Consider the following 15,981-nt stretch of genomic DNA (forward strand, 5'->3'; position numbering starts at 1 on the left):
ACAGAGCAGTTTCTCAGAAAGCTTCTTTCCAGATTTCATCTGAGGATATTTCCTTTTTCACCTTAGCACTCTATGGGCTTCCAAATATCACTTTGCCAATTCCACAAGAACTGTCTTAGCGAAAGGCTTCTTGAGGGGAAAGCTGTAACACTGTGAGATGATTTCACAGAACACAAAGAAGTTTCTCAGAAAGCTTCTTTCTCTTTGTTATCGGAGGATATTTCCTATGGACCTATAGTCTTCAAAGGGATCCGAAATATCTGTTCTCAGATTCTACAGAAATAATTCTAGCAAACAGATCCACGAAATACAGAGGTAATTCTGTGAGATGAATTAACAGAACTCTAAGCAGTTTCTCAGAAAGCTTCTTTCCAGATTTCATCTGAGGATATTTCCTTTTTCACCATAGCCCTCTAGGGGCTTCCAAATATCACTTTGCCAATTCCACAACAACTGTCTTAGCGAAAGGCTTCTTGAGGGGAAAGCTGTAACTCTGTGAGATGATTTCACAGAACATAGAGAAGTATCTCAGAAAACTTCTTTCTCTTTGTTATCGGAGGATATTTCCTTTGGCCCTATAGTCTTCAAACGGATCCGAAATATCTGTTCTCAGATTCCAGAGAAATAAGGCTAGCAAAGAGATCCACGAAATACAGATGTAACTCTGTGAGATGAATTAACAGAACACTCAGCAGTTTCTCAGAAAGCTTCTTTCCAGATTTCATCTGAGGATATTTCCTTTTTCACCATAGACCCCTATAGGCTTCCAAACATCACTTTGCCAATTCCACAAGAACTGTCTTAGGGAAAGGGTTCTTGAGGGGAAAGCTGTAACTCTGTGAGATGATTTCACAGAACACAAAGTAGTATCTCAGAAAGCTTCTTTCTCTTTGTTATCGGAGGATATTTCCTTTGGCCCTATAGTCTTCAAAGGGTTCTGAAATATCTGTTCTCAGATTCCACAGAAATAAGGCTAGCAAAGAGATCCACGAAATACAGATGTAACTCTGTGAGATGAATTAACAGAACACTCAGCAGTTTCTCAGAAAGCTTCTTTCCAGATTTCATCTGAGGATATTTCCTTTTTCACCATAGCCCTCTATGGGCTTCCAAATATCACTTTGCCAATTCCACAAGAACTGTCTTAGCGAAAGACTTCTTGAGGGGAAAGCTGTAACTCTGTGAGATGATTTCACAGAACACAAAGAATTTTCTCAGAAAGCTTTTTTCTCTTTGTTATCAGATTATATTTCCTTTGGCCCTGTAGTCTTCAAAGGGATCCGAAATATCTGTTCTCAGATTCCACAGAAATAAGGCTAGCAAAGACATCCACGAAATACAGATGTAACTCTGTGAGATGAATAAACAGAACACTAAGCAGTTTCTCAGAAAGCTTCTTTCCAGATTTCATCTGAGGATATTTCCTTTTTCACCATAACTCTCTAAGGGCTTCCAAATATCACTTTGCCAATTCCACAAGAACTGTCTTAGCGAAAGGGTTCCTGAGAGGAAAGCTGTAACTCTGTGAGATGATTTCACAGAACACAAAGAAGTTTCTCAAAAAGCTTCTTTCTCTTTGTTATCGGCGGATACTTCCTTTGGCCCTATAGTCTCCAAAGGGATCCGAAATATCTGTTCTCAGATTCCACAGAAATAAGGCTAGCAAAGAGATCCACGAAATACAGATGTAACTCTGTGAGATGAAGTAACAGAACACTAAGCAGTTTCCCAGAAAGCTTCTTTCCAGATTTCATCTGAGGATATTTCCTTTTTCACCATAGCCCTCTTTGGGCTTCCAAATATCACTTTGCCAATTCCACAAGAACTGTCTTAGCGAAAGGCTTCTTGAGGGGAAAGCTGTAACTCTGTGAGATGATTTCACAGAACACAAGGAAGTTTCTCAGAAAGCTTCTTTCTCTTTGTTATCGGAGGATATTTCCTTTGGCCCTATAGTCTTCAAAGGGATCCGAAATATCTGTTCTCAGATTCCACAGAAATAAGGCTAGCAAAGAGATCCACGAAATACAGATGTAACTCTGTGAGATGAATTAACAGAACACTAAGCAGTTTTTCAGAAAGCTTCTTTCCAGATTTCATCTAAGGATATTTCCTTTTTCACCATAGCCCTCAATGGGCTTCCAAATATCACTTTGCCAATATCACAAGAACTGTCTTAGTGAAATGCTTCTTAAGGGGAAAGCTGTAACTCTGTGAGATGATTTCACAGAACACAAAGAAGTTTCTCAGAAAGCTTCTTTCTCATTGTTATCAGAGGATATTTCCTTTGGCCCTGTAGTCTTCAAAGGGATCTGAAATATCTCTTCTCAGATTCCACAAAAATAAGGCTAGCAAAGAGATCCACGAAATACAGATGTAACTTTTTGAGTGGAAGTCACACATCACAGAACAGTTTCTCAGAAAGCTTCTTTCCAGATTTCATCTGAGGATATTTCCTTTTTCACCATAGCCCTCTATGGGCTTCCAAATATCACTTTGCCAATTCCACAAGAACTGTCTTAGCGAAAGGCTTCTTGAGGGGAAAGCTGTAACTCTGTGAGATGATTTCACAGAACACAAAGAAGTTTCTCAGAAAGATTCTTTCTCTTTGTTATCGGAGGATATTTCCTATGGAGCTATAGTCTTCAAAGGGATCCGAAATATCTGTTCTCAGATTCTACAGAAATAATTCTAGCAAACAGATCCACGAAATACAGAGGTAATTCTGTGAGATGAATTAACAGAACACTAAGCAGTTTCTCAGAAAGCTTCTTTCCAGATTTCATCTGAGGATATTTCCTTTTTCACCATAGCCCTCTAGGGGCTTCCAAATATCACTTTGCCAATTCCACAAGAACTGTCTTAGCGAAAGGCTTCTTGAGGGGAAAGCTGTAACTCTGTGAGATGATTTCACAGAACACAGAGAAGTATCTCAGAAAGCTTCTTTCTCTTTGTTATCTGAGGACATTTCCTTTGGCCCTAGAGTCTTCAAATGGATCCGAAATATCTGTTCTCAGATTCCACAGAAATAAGGCTAGCAAAGAGATCCACGAAATACAGATGTCACTCTGTGAGATGAATTAACAGAACACTCAGCAGTTTCTCAGAAAGCTTCTTTCCAGATTTCATCTGAGGATATTTCCTTTTTCACCGTAGACCCCTATAGGCTTCCAAACATCACTTTGCCAATTCCACAAGAACTGTCTTAGGGAAAGGGTTCTTGAGGGGAAAGCTGTAACTCTGTGAGATGATTTCACAGAACACAAAGTAGTTTCTCAGAAAGCTTCTTTCTATTTGTTATCGGAGGATATTTCCTTTGGCCCTATAGTCTTCAAAGGGTTCTGAAATATCTGTTCTCAGAATCCACAGAAATAAGGCTAGCAAAGAGATCCACGAAATACAGATGTAACTCTGTGAGATGAATTTACAGAACACTAAGCAGTTTTTCAGAAAGCTTCTTTCCAGATTTCATCTGAGGATATTTCCTTTTTCACCATAGCCCTCTATGTGCTTCCAAATATCACCTTGCCAATTCCACAAGAACTTTCCTAGCGAAAGGCTTCTTGAGGGGAAAGCTGTAACTCTGTGAGATGATTTCACAGAACACAAAGAAGTTTCTCAGAAAGCCTCTTTGTCTTTGTTATCGGAGGTTATTTCCTTTGGCCCTAGAACTTCAAAGGGATCCGAAATATCTGTTCTCATATTCCACAGAAATAAGGCTAGTAAAGAGATCCACGAAATACAGATGTAACTCTGTGAGTGGAAGTCACATATCACAGAGCTGTTTCTCAGAAAGCTTCTTTCCAGATTTCATTTGAGGATATTTCCTTTTTCACCATAGCCCTCTATGGGCTTCCAAATATCACTTTACCAATTCCACAAGAACTGTCTTAGCAAGAGGCTTCTTGAGGGGAGAGCTGTAACTGTGTGAGATGATTTCACAGAACACAAAGAAGTTTCTCAGAAAGCTTCTTTCTCTTTGTTATCGGAGGATATTTCCTTTGGCCCTGTAGCCTTCAAATGGATCTGAAATATCTGTTCTCAGATTTCAGAGAAATAAGGCCAGCAAAGAGATCCACGAAATACAGATGTAACTCTGTGAGATGAATTAACAGAACACTAAGCAGTTTCTCAGAAAGCTTCTTTCCAGATTTCATCTGAGGATATTTCCTTTTTCACCATAGCCCTCTATGGGCTTCCAAATATCACTTTGCCAATTCCACAAGAACTGTCTTAGCGAAAGGCTTCCTGAGTGGAAAGCTGTAACTCAGTGAGATGGTTCCACAGAACACAAAGAAGTTTCTCAGAAAGCTTCTTTCTTTTTGTTATCGGAGTATATTTCCTTTGACACTATAGTCTCCAAAGGGATCCGAAATATCTGTTCTCAGATTCCACAGAAATAAGGCTAGCAAAGAGATCCACGAAATACAGATGTAACTCTGTGTGATGAATTAACAGAACACTCAGCAGTTTCTCAGAAAGCTTCTTTCCAGATTTCATCTGAGGATATTTCCTTTTTCACCTTAGCACTCTATGGGCTTCCAAATATCACTTTACCAATTCCACAAGAACTGTCTTAGCGAGAGGCTTCTTGAGGGGAAAGCTGTAACTCTGTGAGATGATTTCACAGAACACAAAGAAGTTTCTCAGAAAGCTTCTTTCTCTTTGTTATCGGAGGATATTTCCTTTGGCCCTGTAGTCTTCAAAGGGTTCTGAAATATCTGTTCTCAAATTCCACAGAAATAAGGCTACCAAAGAGATCCACGAAATACTGATGTAACTCAGTGAGATGAATTAACAGAAGACTAAGGAGTTTCTCAGAAAGATTCTTTCCAGATTTTATCCGAGGATATTTCGTTTTTCACCATAGCCCTCTATGGGCTTCCAAATATCACTTTGCCAATACCACAAGAACTGTCTTAGCGAAAGGCTTCTTGAGGGAAAAGCTGTAACTTTGTGAGATGATTTCACAGAACACAAAGAAGTTTCTCAGAAAGCTTCTTTCTCTTTGTTATCGGAGGTTATTTCCTTTGGCCCTAGAGTCTTCAAATGGATCCGAAATATCTGTTCTCAGATTACACAGAAATAAGGCTAGCAAAGAGATCCACGAAATACAGAGGTAACTCTGTGAGATGAATTAACAGAACACTAAGCAGTTTCTCAGAAAGCTTGTTTCCAGATTTCATCTGAGGATATTTCCTTTTTCACCATAGCCCTCTAGGGGCTTCCAAATATCACTTTACCAATTCCACAAGAACTGTCTTAGCGAAAGACTTTTTGAAGGGATAGCTGTAACTCTGTGAGATGATTTCACAGAACCCAAAGAAGTTTCTCAGAAGGCTTCTTTCTCATTATTATCGGAGGATATTTCCTTTGGCCCTATAGTCTCCAAAGGGATCAGAAATATCTGTTCTCAGATTCCACAGAAATAAGGCTGGCAAAGAGATCCACGAAATACAGATGTAACTCTGTGAGTGGAAGTCACATATCACAGAGCAGTTTCTCAGAAAGCTTCTTTCCAGATTTCATCTGAGGATATTTCCTTTTTCACCATAGCCCTCTATGGGCTTCCAAATATCACTTTGCCAATTCCACAAGAACTGTCTTAGCGAGAGGCTTCTTGAGGGGAAAGCTGTAACTCTGTGAGATGATTTCACAGAACACAAAGAAGTTTCTCAGAAAGCTTCTTTCTCTTTGTTATCGGAGGATATTTCCTTTGGCCCTGTACTCTTCAAAGGGATCCGAAATATCTGTTCTCAAATTCCACAGAAATAAGGCTACCAAAGAGATCCACGAAATACTGATGTAACTCAGTGAGATGAATTAACAGAAGACTAAGGAGTTTCTCAGAAAGATTCTTTCCAGATTTTATCTGAGGATATTTCGTTTTTCACCATAGCCCTCTATGGGCTTCCAAATATCACTTTGCCAATTCCACAAGAAATGTCTTAGCGAAAGGCTTCTTGAGGGAAAAGCTGTAACTCTGTGAGATGATTTCACAGAACACAAAGAAGTTTCTCAGAAAGCTTCTTTCTCTTTGTTATCGGAGGTTATTTCCTTTGGCCCTAGAGTCTTCAAACGGATCCGAAATATCTGTTATCAGATTACACAGAAATAAGGCTAGCAAAGAGATCCACGAAATACAGAGGTAACTCTGTGAGATGAATTAACAGAACACTAAGCAGTTTCTCAGAAAGCTTCTTTCCAGATTTCATCTGAGGATATTTCCTTTTTCACCATAGCCCTCAAGGGGCTTCCAAATATCACTTTACCAATTCCACAAGAACTGTCTTAGCGAAAGGCTTTTTGAAGGGATAGCTGTAACTCTGTGAGATGATTTCACAGAACCCAAAGAAGTTTCTCAGAAGGTTTCTTTCTCATTGTTATCGGAGGATATTTCCTTTGGCCCTATAGTCTCCAAAGGGATCCGAAATATCTGTTCTCAGATTCCACAGAAATAAGGCTGGCAAAGAGATCCACGAAATACAGATGTAACTCTGTGAGATGAATTAACAGTACACTCAGCAGTTTCTCAGAAAGCTTCTGTCCAGATTTCATCTGAGGATATTTCCTTTTTCACCATAGCCCTCTATGGGCTTCCAAATATCACTTTGCCAATTCCACAAGAACTGTCTTAGCGAAAGGCTTCTTGAGGGGAAAGCTGTAACTCTGTGAGATGATTTCACAGAACACAAAGAACTTTCTCAGAAAGCTTGTTTCTCTTTGTTATCAGAGGATATTTCCTTTGGCCCGATAACTTCAAAGGGATCCAAAATATCTGTTCTCAGATTCCACAGAAATAAGGCTACCAAAGAGATCCACGAAGTACAGATGTAACTCTGTGAGAGGAATTAACAGAACACTCAGCAGTTTCTCAGAAAGCTTCTTTCCAGATTTCATCTGAGGATATTTCCTTTTTCACGATAGCCCTCTATGAGCTTCCAAATATCACTTTACCGTTTCCGCAAGAAGTGTCTTAGCGAAAGGCTTCTTGAGGGGAAAGCTGTAACTCTGTGAGATGATTTCACAGAACACAAAGATGTTTCTCAGAAAGCTTCTTTCTCTTTGTTATCGGAGGATATTTCCTTTGGCCCTATAGTCTTCAAAGAGATCCGAAATATTTGTTCTCAGATTCCACAGAAATAATGCTAGCAAAGACATCCACGAAATCCAGATGTAACTCTGTGAGATGAATAAACAGAACACTAAGCAGTTTCTCAGAAAGCTTCTTCCCAGATTTCATCTGAGGATATTTCCTTTTTCACCATAACTCTCTAAGGGCTTCCAAATATCACTTTGCCAATTCCACAAGAACTGTCTTAGCGAAAGGGTTCCTGAGAGGAAAGCTGTAACTCTGTGAGATGATTTCACAGAACACAAAGAAGTTTCTCAAAAAGCTTCTTTCTCTTTGTTATCGGCGGATATTTCCTTTGGCCCTATAGTCTCCAAAGGGATCCGAAATATCTGTTCTCAGATTCCACAGAAATAAGGCTAGCAAAGAGATCCACGAAATACAGATGTAACTCTGTGAGATGAACTAACAGAACACTAAGCAGTTTCTCAGAAAGCTTCTTTCCAGATTTCATCTGAGGATATTTCCTTTTTCATCATAGCCCTCTATGGGCTTCCAAATATCACTTTGCCAATTCCACAAGAACTGTCTTAGCGAAAGGCTTCTTGAGGGGAAAGCTGTAACACTGTGAGATGATTTCACAGAACACAAAGAAGTTTCTCAGAAAGATTCTTTCTCTTTGTTATCGGAGGATATTTCCTATGAACCTATAGTCTTCAAAGGGATTCGAAATATCTGTTCTCAGATTCTACAGAAATAATTCTAGCAAACAGATCCACGAAATACAGCGGTAATTCTGTGAGATGAATTAACAGAACACTAAGCAGTTTCTCAGAAAGCTTCTTTCCAGATTTCATCTGAGGATATTTCCTTTTTCACCATAGCCCTCTATGGGCTTCCAAATATCACTTTGCCAATTCCACAAGAACTGTCTTAGCGAAAGGCTTCTTGAGGGGAAAGCTGTAACTCTGTGAGATGATTTCACAGAACACAGAGAAGTATCTCAGAAAGCTTCTTTCTCTTTGTTATCGGAGGATATTTCCTTTGGCCCTATAGTCTTCAAACGGATCCGAAATATCTGTTCTCAGATTCCACAGAAATAAGGCTAGCAAAGACATCCACGAAATAGAGATGTAACTCTGTGAGATGAATTAACATAACACTCAGCAGTTTCTCAGAAAGCTTCTTTCCAGATTTCATCTGAGGATATTTCCTTTTTCACCATAGACCCCTATAGGCTTCCAAACATCACTTTGCCAATTCCACAAGAACTGTCTTAGGGAAAGGGTTCTTGAGGGGAAAGCTGTAACTCTGTGAGATGATTTCACAGAACACAAAGTAGTTTCTCAGAAAGCTTCTTTCTCTTTGTTATCGGAGGTTATTTCCTTTGGCACTACAGTCTTCAAAGGGTTCTGAAATATCTGTTCTCAGATTCCACAGAAATAAGGCTAGCAAAGAGATCCACGAGATACAGATGTAACTCTGTGAGATGAATTAACAGAACACTAAGCAGTTTCTCAGAAAGCTTCTTTCCAGATTTCATCTGAGGATATTTCCTTTTTCACCATAGCCCTCTATGTGCTTCCAAATATCACTTTGCCAATTCCAGAAGAACAGTCTTAGTGAAAGGCTTCTTGAGGGGAAAGCTGTAACTCTGTGAGATGATTTCACAGAACACAAAGAAGTTTCTCAGAAGGCTTCTTTCTCATTGTTATCGGAGGATATTTCCTTTGGCCCTATAGTCTTGAAAGGGATCCGAAATATCTGTTCTCAGATTCCACAGAAATAAGGCTGGAAAAGAGATCCACGAAATACAGATATAACTCTTTGAGAATAATTAACAGAACACTCAGCAGTTTCTCAGAAAGCTTCTTTCCAGATTTCATCTGAGGATATTTCCTTTTTCACCATAGCCCTCTATGGGCTTCCAAATATCACTTTGCCAATTCCACATGAACTGTCTTAGCGAAAGGCTTCTTGAGGGAAAAGCTGTAACTCTGTGAGATGATTTCACAGAACACAAAGAAGTTTCTCAGAAAGCTTCTTTCTCTTTGTTATCGGAGGTTATTTCCTTTGGCCCTAGAGTCTTCAAAGAGATCCGAAATATCTGTTCTCAGATTCCACAGAAATAAGGCTAGCAAAGAGATCCACGAAATACAGAGGTAACTCTGTGAGATGAATTAACAGAACACTAAGCAGTTTCTCAGAAAGCTTCTTTCCAGATTTCATCTGAGGATATTTCCTTTTTCACCATAGCCCTCTAGGGGCTTCCAAATATCACTTTACCAATTCCACAAGAACGGTCTTAGCGAAAGGCTTTTTGAAGGGATAGCTGTAACTCCGTGAGATGATTTCACAGAACCCAAAGAAGTTTCTCAGAAGGCTTCTTTCTCATTGTTATTGGAGGATATTTCCTTTGGCCCTATAGTCTCCAAAGGGATCCGAAATATCTGTTCTCAGATTCCACAGAAATAATGCTGGCAAAGAGATCCACGAAATACAGATGTAACTCTGTGAGATTAATTAACAGAACACTCAGCAGTTTCTCAGAAAGCTTCTTTCCAGATTTCATCTGAGGATATTTCCTTTTTCACCATAGCCCTCTAAGGGCTTCCAAATATCACTTTGCCAATTCCACAAGAACTGTCTAAGCGAGAGGCTTCTTGAGGGGAAAGCTGTAACTCTGTGAGATGATTTCACAGAACACAAAGAAGTTTCTCAGAAAGCTTCTTTCTCTTTGCTATCGGAGGATATTTCCTTTGGCCCTTTAGTCTTCAAAGGGATCCGAAATATCTGTTCTCAGATTCTACAGAAATAATTCTAGCAAACAGATCCACGAAATACAGAGGTAACACTGTGAGATGAATTTACAGAACACTAAGCAGTTTCTCAGAAAGCTTCTTTCCAGATTTCATCTGAGGATATTTCCTTTTTCACCATAGCCCTCTATGGGCTTATAAATATCACTTTGCCAATTCCAAAAGAACTGTCGTAGCGAAAGTCTTCTTGAGGGGAAAGCTGAAACTCTGTGAGATGATTTCACAGAACAGAAAGAAGTTTCTCCGAAAGCTTCTTACTCTTTGTTATCGAAGGATATTTCCTTTGTCCCTATAGACTTCAAAGGGATCCGAATTATCTGTTCTCAGATTCCACAGAAATAAGGCTAGCAAAGAAATCCACGAAATACAGATGTAACTCTGTGAGATGAATTAACGGAACACTAAGCAGTTTCTCAGAAAGCTTCTTTCCAGATTTCATCTGAGGATATTTCCTTTTTCACCATAGCCCTCTAAGGGCTTCCAAATATCAGTTTTCAAATTCCACAAGAACTGTCTTAGCGAAAGGTTTCTAGAGGGGAAAGCTGTAACTCTGTGAGATGATTTCACAGAACACAAAGAAGTTTCTCAGAACGCTTCTTTCTCTTTGTTATCGGGGCATATTTCCTTTGGCCCTATAGACTTCAAAGGGATCCGAAATATCTGTTCTCAGATTCCACAGAAATAAGGCTAGCAAAGAGATCCACGAAATACAGATGTAACTCTGTGAGATGAATTAACAGAACACTCAGCAGTTTCTCAGAAAGCTTCTTACCAGATTTCATCGGAGGATATTTTCTTTTTCAACAGAACACAAAGAAGTTTCTCAGAAAGCTTCTTTCTCTTTGTATCGGAGGATATTTCCTTTGGCCCTATAGACTTCAAAGGGATCCGAATTATCTGTTCTCAGATTCCACAGAAATAAGGATAGGAAAGAGAACCACGAAATACAGATATAACTCTGTGAGTGGAAGTCATACATCACAGAGCAGTTTCTCAGAAAGCCTCTTTCCAGATTTCATCTGAGGATATTTCCTTTTTCACCATAGCCCTCTATGGGTTTCCAAATATCACTTTGCCAATTCCACAAGAACTTACTTAGCGAAAGGCTTCTTGAAGGGGAAGCTATAACTCTGTCAGATGATTTCACAGAAAACAAAGAAGTTTCTCAGAAGGCTTCTTTCCCTTTGTTATCGGATGATATTTCCTTTGTCCCTTAGACTTCAAAGGAATCCGAAATATCCGTTCTCAGATTCCACAGAAGTAAGGCTAGCAAAGAGATCCACGAAATAAAAATGTAACTCTGTGAGTGGAAGTCACACATCACAGAGCAGTTTCTCAGAAAGCTTCTTTCCAGATTTCATCTGAGGATATTTCCTTTTTCATCATAGCCCTCTTTGGGATTCCAAATATCACTTTGACAATTCCACAAGAACTGTCTTAGTGAAAGTCTTCTTGAGGGGAAAGCTGTAACTCTGTGAGATGATTTCACAGAACACAAAGAAGTTTCTCAGAAAGCTTCTTTCTCTTTGTTATCAGAGGATATTTCCTTTGGCCCTGTAGACTTCAAAGGGATCCGAAATATCTGTTCTCAGATTCCACAGAAATAAGGCTAGCAGAGAGATCCACGAAATACAGATGTAAATCTGTGAGATGAATGAACAGAACACTAAGCAGTTTCTCAGAAAACTTCTTTCCAGATTTCATCTGAGGATATTTCCTTTTTAACCATAGCCCTCTATGGGCTTCCAAATATCACTTTGCCAATTCCACAAGAACGCTCTTAGCGAAAGCCTTCTTGAGGGGAAAGCTGTAACTCCGTGGGATGATTTCACAGAACACAAAGAGTTCCTCAGAAAGCTTCTTTCATTCTGTTATCGTAGGATATTTCTTTTGGCCCTATAGACTTCCAAAGGATCCGAAATATCTGTTCTCAGATTCCAAAGTAATAAGGCTAGCAAATGGATCCACGAAATACAGATGTAACTCTGTGAGATGAATTAACAGAACACTAAGAAGTTTCTCAGAAAGCTTCTTTCCAGATTTCATCTGAGGATATTTCCTTTTTCACCATAGCCCTCTTTGGGCTTCCAAATATCACTTTGCCAATTCCACAAGAACTGTTTTAGCGAAAGGCTTCTTGAGGGGAAAGCTGTAACTCTGTGAGATGATTTCACAGAACACAAAGAAGTTTCTCAGAAAGCTTCTTTCTCTTTGTTATCGGAGGATATATCCTTTGGCACTATAGACATCAAAGGCATCCGAAATATCTATTCTCAGATTCCACAGAAATAAGGATAGGAAAGAGAACCACGAAATACAGATATAACTCTGTGAGTGGAAGTCATACATCACAGAGCAGTTTCTCAGAAAGCTTCTTTCCAGATTTCATCTGAGGATATTTCCTTTTTCAACATAGCCCTCTAACGGCTTCCATGTATCACTTTGCCAATACCACAAGAACTGTCGTAGCGAAAGGTTTCTGGAGGGGAAAGCTGTAACTCTACGAGATGATTTCACAGAACACAAAGAAATTTCTCAGAAAGCTTCTTTCTTTGTTATCCCAGGATATTTCCTTTGGCCCTATAGACTTCAAAGGGATCCGAAATATCTGTTCTCAGATTCCACAGAAATAAGGCTAGCAAAGAGATCCACGAAATACAGAAGTAACTCTGTGAGATGAATTAACAGAACACTAAGCAGTTTCTCAGAAAGCTTCTTTCCAGATTTCATCTGAGGATATTTCCTTTTTCACCATAGCCCTCTATGGGCTTCCAAATATCACTTTGCCAATTCCACAAGAACTGTGTTAGCGAAAGGCTTCTTGAGGGGAAAGCTGTAACTCGGTGAGATGATTTCACAGAACACAAAGAAGTTTCTCAGAAAGCTTCTTTCTCTTTGTTATCAGAGGATATTTCCTTTGGTCCTGTAGACTTCAAAGGAATCCGAAATAACTGTTCTCAGATTCAACAGAAATAAGGCTAGCAAAGAGATCCAGGAAATACAGATGTATCTCTATGAGATGCATTAACAGAACACTAAGCAGTTTCTCAGAAAGCTTCTTTCCAGATTTCATCTGAGGATATTTCCTTTTTCACCATAGCCCTCTATGGGCTTCAAAATACACTTTGCCAATTCCACAAGAACTGTCTTAGCGAAAGGCTTCTTGAAGGGAAAGCTGTAACTCTGTGAGATGATTTCATTGAACACCAAGACGTTTCTCAGAAAGCTTTTTTCTCTTTGTTTTCGGAGGATATTTCCTTTGGCCCTATAGACTTCATAGGGATCCGAAATATCTGTTCTCAGATTCCACAGAAATAAGGCTAGCAAAGAGACCCACGAAAAAGAGATGTAACTCTGTGAGTGGAAGTCACATATCACAGAGCAGTTTCTCAGAAAGCTTCTTTCCAGATTTCATATGAGGATATTTCCTTTTTCACCATAGCCCTCTTTGGGCTTCCAAATATCACTTTGCCAATTCCACAAGAACTGTCTTAGCGAAAGGCTTCTTGAGTGGAAAGCTGTAACTCTGTGAGGTGATTTCTCATAACACAAAGAAGTTTCTCAGAAAGCTTCTTTCTCTTTGTTATCGGAGGATATTTCCTTTGGCCCTGTAGCCTTCAAATGGATCTGAAATATCTGTTCTCAGATTTCAGAGAAGTAAGGCCAGCAAAGAGATCCACGAAATACAGATGTAACTCTGTGAGATGAATTAACAGAACACTAAGCAGTTTCTCAGAAAGCTTCTTTCCAGATTTCATCTGAGGATATTTCCTTTTTCACCATAGCCCTCCATGGGCTTCCAAATATCACTTTGCCAATTCCACAAGAACTGTCATAGCGAAAGGCTTCTTGAGGGGAAAGCTGTAACTCTGTGAGATGATTTCACAGAACACAAAGAAGTTTCGCAGAAAGCTTCTTTCTCTTTGTTATCGGAGGATATTTCCTTTGGCCCTATAGTCTTCAAAGGAATCCGAAATATCTGCTCTCAGATTCCACAGAAATAAGGCTAGCAAAGAGATCCACGAAATACAGATGTAACTCTGTGAGATGAATTAACAGAACACTAAGCAGTTTCTCAGAAAGCTTCTTTCCAGATTTCATCTGAGGATATTTCCTTTTTCACCATAGACCTCTATGGACTTCCAAATTTCACTTTGCCAATTCCACAAGAACTGTCTTAGCGAAAGGCTTCTTGAGGGGAAAGGTGCAACTCTGTGAGATGATTTCACAGAACACAAAGAAGTTTCTCAGAAAGCTTCTTTCTCTTTGTTATCGGAGGGTATATCCTTTGGCCTTATACACTTCAAAGGGATAGGAAATATCTGTTCTCAGATTCCACAGAAATAAGGATATGAAAGAGAACCACGAAATACAGATATAACACTGTGAGTGGAAGTCATACATCACAGAGCAGTTTCTCAGAAAGCTTCTTTCCAGATTTCATCTGAGGATATTTCCTTTTTCAACATAGCCCTCTAAGGGCCTCATTTATCACTTTGCCAATTCCACAAGAACTGTCTTAGAGAAAGGCTTCTTGTGGGGAAAGCTGTAACTCTATGAGATGATTTCACAGAACACAAAGAAGTTTCTCAGAAAGCTTCTTTCTCTTTGTTATCCCAGGATATTTCCTTTGGCCCTGTAGACTTCAAAGGGATCCGAAATATCTGTTCTCAGATTCCACAGAAATAAGGCTAGCAAAGAGATCCACGAAATAGAGATGTAACTCTGTGAGATGAATTATCAGAACACTAAGCAGTTTCTCAGAAAGCTTCTTTCCAGATTTCACCTGAGTATATTTCCTGTTTCACCATAGCCCTCTATGGGCTTCGAAATATCACTTTGCCAATTCCACAGGAACTGTCTTAGCGAAAGGCTTCTTGAGGGGAGAGCTGTAACTCCGTGAGATTATTTCACAGAACACAAAGAAGTTTCTCAGAAACCTTCTTTCTCTTTATTATCGGAGGATATTTCCTTTGGCCCTATAGACTTCAAAGGGATCTGAAATAACTGTTTTCGGATTCCACAGAAGTAAGGCTAGCAAAGAGATCCACGAAATACAGATGTAACTCTGTGAGTGGAAGTCACACATCACAGAGCAGTCTCTCAGAAACTTCTTTCCAGATTTCATCTGAGGATATTTCCTTTTTCACCATAGCCCTGTATTTGCTTCCAAATATCACTTTGCCAATTAAACAAGAACGGTCTTAGCGAAAGGCTTCTTGAGGGGAAAGCTGTAACTCCGTGGGATGATTTAACAGAACCCAAAGAAGTTTCTCAGAAAGCTTCTTTCACTTTGTTATCGGAGGATATTTCCCTTGGCCCTATAGACTTCAAAAGGATCCGAAATATCTGTTCTCAGATTCCAAAGAAATAAGGCTAGCAAAGAGATCCACCAAATACAGATGTAACTCTGTGAGATGAAATAACAGAACACTAAGCAGTTTCTCAGAAAGCTTCTTTCCAGATTTCATCTGAGGATATTTCCTTTTTCACCATAGCCCTCTTTGGGCTTCCAAATATCACTTTGCCAATTCCACAAGAACTGTCTTAGCGAAAGGCTTCTTGAGGGGAAAGCTGTAACTCTGTGAGATGATTTCACAGAACACAAAGAAGTTTCTCAGAAAGCTTCTTTCTCTCTGTTATCAGAGGATATTTCCTTTGGCCCTATAGACTTCAAAGGGATCCGAAATATCTGTTCTCAGATTCCACAGAAATAAGGCTAGCAAAGAGATCCACGAAATACAGATGTAACTCTGTGAGATGAATTAACAGAACACTAAGCAGTTTCTCAGAAAACTTCTTTCCAGGTTTCATCTGAGGATATTTCCTTTTTCACCATAGCCCTGCATTTGCTTCCAAATATCACTTTGCCAATTCCACAAGAACGGTCTTAGTGAAAGGCTTCTTGAGGGGAAAGCTGTAACTCCGTGGGATGATTTAACAGAACACAAAGAAGTTTCTCAGAAAGCTTCTTTCACTTTGTTATCGGAGGATATTTCCTGTGGCCCTGTAGACGTCAAAAGGATCCGAAATATCTGTTCTTAGATTCCACAGAAATAAGGCATTCAAAGAGATGCACGAAATACAGATGTA

The sequence above is a fragment of the Macaca mulatta genome, chromosome 7, assembly GCF_049350105.2.
Source record: "Macaca mulatta isolate MMU2019108-1 chromosome 7, T2T-MMU8v2.0, whole genome shotgun sequence".
NCBI classification, from domain to species: domain Eukaryota; kingdom Metazoa; phylum Chordata; class Mammalia; order Primates; family Cercopithecidae; genus Macaca; species Macaca mulatta.